The following is a 4,047-nucleotide window of genomic DNA, read 5'->3' on the forward strand; positions in this document are numbered from 1 at the left end:
ACTGCCTACAGGAAAATTAAAGAGACCTTTGGAGAAAAGAGAACCACTTGTATGAATATCAAGAGCTCAGATGGAAACCCAGTACTAAGCAAAGAAGGGAAAGCAGATAGGTGGAAGGAGTATATAGAGGGTCTATACAAGGGTGATGTACTTGAGGACAATATTCTGGAAATGGAAGAGGATGTAGATGAAGATGAAATGGGAGATACGATACTGCGTGAAGAGTTTGACAGAGCACTGAAAGACCTGAGTTGAAACAAGGCCCCAGGAGTAGACAACATTCCATTAGAACTACTGATGGCCATGAGAGAGCCAGTCCTGACAAAACTCTACTATCTGGTGAGCAAGATGTATGAGACAGGCGAAATACCCTCAGACATCAAGAAGAATATAATAATTCCAATCCCAAAGAAAGCAGGTGTTGACAGATGTGAAAATTACCGAACTATCAGTTTAATAAGTCACAGCTGCAAAATACTAACGCGAATTATTACAGACGAATGGAAAAACTGTTAGAAGCCGACCTCGGGGAAGATCAGTTTGGATTCCGTAGAAATATTGGAACACATGAGGCAAAACTGACCATACGACTTATTTTAGAAGCTAGATTAAGGAAAGACAAACCTACGTTTCTAGCATTTGTAGACTTAGAGAAAGCTTTTGACAATGTTGACTGGAATACTCTCTTTCAAATTCTGAAGGTGGCAGGGGTAAAACACAGGCAGCGAAAGACTATTTACAATTTGTATAGAAACCAGATGGCAGTTATAAGAGTCGAGGGACATGAAAGGGAAGCAGTGGTTGGGAAGGGAGTGAGACAGGGTTGTAGCCTCTCCCCAATGTTATTCAATCTGTATATTGAGCAAGCAGTGGAGGAAACAAAAGAAAAATTTGGAGTAGGTATTAAAATCCATGGAGAAGGAATAAAATGTTTGAGGTTCACCGATGACATTGTAATTCTGTCAGAGACAGCAAAGGACTTGGAAGAGCAGTTGAATGGAATGGATAGGTCTTGAAAGGAGGATATAAGATGAACATCAACAAAAGCAAAACAAGGATAATGGAATGTAGTCGAATAAAATCGGGTGATGCTGAGGGAATTAGATTAGGAAATGAGACACTTAAAGTAGTAAAGGAGTTTTGCTATTTGGGGAGCAAAATAACTGATGATGGTCGAAGTAGAGAGGCTATAAAATGTAGACTGGCAATGGCAAGGAAAGCGTTTTTCAAGAGGAGAAATTTGTTAACATCGAGTATAGATTTAAGTGTCAGGAAGTCGTTTCTGAAAGTATTTGTATGGAGTGTAGCCATGTATGGAAGTGAAACATGGACGATAACTAGTTTGGACAGGAAGAGAATAGAAGCTTTCGAAATGTGTTGCTACAGAAGAATGCTGAAGATTAGCTTGGTAGATCATATAACTAATGAGGAGGTATTGAATAGGATTGGGGAGAAGAGAAGTTTGCGGCACAACTTGACTAGAAGAAGGGATCAGTTGGTAGGACATGTTCTGAGGCATCAAGGGATTACCAATTTAGGTATTGGAGAGCAGCGTGGAGGGTAAAAATTGTAGAGGGAGACCAAGAGATGAACACACTAAACAGATACAGAAGGATGTAGGTTGCAGTAGGTACTGGGAGATGAAGAAGCTTGCACAGGATAGAGTAGCATGGAGAGCTGCATCAAACCAGTCTCAGGACTGAAGACCACAACAACAACAACAACAACAGCTGTAGTATATCAAGAAGTTGTAACAATGGAAAATTGTACTGAAATTCAGGAGGATCTGCAACGAATTGATGCTTGGTGCAGGGAATGGTAATTGAATCTCAATGTAGACAAGTGTAATGTGCTGCGAATACATAGAAATAAAGATCCTTTATCATTTAGCTACAATATAGCAGGTCAGCAACTGGAAGCAGTTAATTCCATAAATTATCTGGGAGTAGGCATTAAATTGAATAACCATATAAAATTAATCGCTGGTGATGCAGATGCCAGACTGAGATTCATTGGAAGAATCCTAAGGAAATGCAGTTCGAAAACAAAGGAAGTAGGTCACAGTACACTTGTTCGCCCACTGCTTGAATACTGTTCACCAGTGTGGGATCCGTACCAGATAGGGTTGATAGAAGAGATAGAGAAGATCCAACGGAGAGCAACGCGCTTCATTACAGGATCATTTAGTAATCACTAAAGCATTATGCAGATGATAGGTAAACTCCAGTGGAAGACTCTGCAAAAGAGATGCTCAGTAGCTTGGTACAGGCTTTTGTTGAAGATTCAAGAACATACCTTCACCGAGGAGTCAAGCATTATCTTGCTCCCTCTTACATATATCTCACAAAGAGACCATGAGGCTAAAATCAGAGACATTAGAGCCCACACAGAGGCATACCAACAATCTTTCTTTCCACGAACAATACAAGACGGGAATAGAAGGGAGTACCGACAGAGGTACTCAAGGTACCCTCCGCCACACACCGTCAGGTGGCTTGCTGAGTATGGATGTAGATGAAAGAAGAACTGCAAGGCATGGAACAGGTACTCTACCCGGTCATCACAGCTGGTGAAATGTTGTTTGTTGAATGTAGCCAGGAAGGAGTTAAACCTCCTGTCACCCTTAGAAATCTACCAGTTGGGTTTACACACAGGCAGGATGTGAGTCAGCAAACATATAGCCAACAGGAAATGCTTGCTCAGGTACATGCCAGAGAGATCGGCCACTCAAGGTGATGGACAAGCTGGGAAGTACAGAACAAAAGGTGCTTGGAGTCTGAAAGGAACATGGGTGCTCCACTGTTATGAAGATGACACAGAGGTGATTGAGAAGGTCAGACAAGAGGGAAGCTCTTGGACAGGTTCTCAAAGAGCCCCAAAGGGGATGGTGGGCATTAAAGTCACCAAGCAGCAAAAAGAGGTGAGTGAGCTGACCAATGAACTGGAGTAAGTCTGTCCTGATGACAGTGAATGACCTGGGGATGTGGACATTACAAAGAGAAAAGGTGAAATGAGGAAGGAAAATGTGGACTGGAACAGCTTGCTGCCAGGTGTTCAGTGAGATGATTTGGCTGTGGATATCATCACCAATGAGATGGAATGCTGTCCTCAGGGAGAAGGTCAGAATGGGCTGAAGGAAACATGAGAGGCCAAAGTGGCCGCAAGGACATAAGTTCACTATTTGGAGGCAGAAAACAGCTGGACACTGTCATTCCAAGAGCAGCCATAATTCCTAAATTTTGGATCCAATGCCATGAACATTCCATTGGAGGAGAGGCATAATGGGGAATGAGGAGAAGGGAACAAACGTACGACAGTCACCTCGGCAGCTGGCGAGTGCCAGCCTTCAAAGACTCACTTCTACAGGCTGGAGGATCCAGTTCCACGAAATCTACGGAGGCACCAGCAGTTTGTCTGGGCTGGCCTGCAGACTACAGGGCAAAAGAAACTAGGTGGCATACACCAGTGAAATGGAGGTCGGCCGGTGAGGGAATCACGCAGCAACGGTGTTGGAGATGATCTCTAAGTCAGGGAAGGGGTAGATTTCTTATTGTCTTTACAGTTGGTAGATGGAGACTCAGATGTTTGTTGGTGGAAGGGATGTAAAATGTCTCCGCAGGAGAGTTCCTTTTGTTTTTTCTGGCCTGCCAATTGTGTAGCAGGTGATTTTGCCACCAAGGGTGAAGATTTGGTGGCTTTTTGCACTGTTGTAGGAGATGGAGATGGGGATGCTTCCATGGTATTGGACGATTTCACAACTGCAGGTATGGAGAGCTTCAAAAACTAAAATGATATGAATGATCTCTACAATACATAATGCCCCTTTGGCTGACACTCAAATAAAATGTAGAAAAACCAATTACACAATAAAAACACCTGAAAGTGTATTAGACTACAACAAATACATGAAAGGAGTGGATCGAGCAGACCATTATTTGAGTTATTACCCTATATACAGAAAAACTATAATTTGGTCAAATGAGGTTTGCATGTACCTCTTTAATTGCACCTTATTTAATGCTTTCCATATATGGCAATATTTCAATA

This window comes from Schistocerca cancellata, chromosome 8 (genome assembly GCF_023864275.1).
Source record: "Schistocerca cancellata isolate TAMUIC-IGC-003103 chromosome 8, iqSchCanc2.1, whole genome shotgun sequence".
In the NCBI taxonomy this organism is placed as follows: Eukaryota; Metazoa; Arthropoda; class Insecta; order Orthoptera; family Acrididae; genus Schistocerca; species Schistocerca cancellata.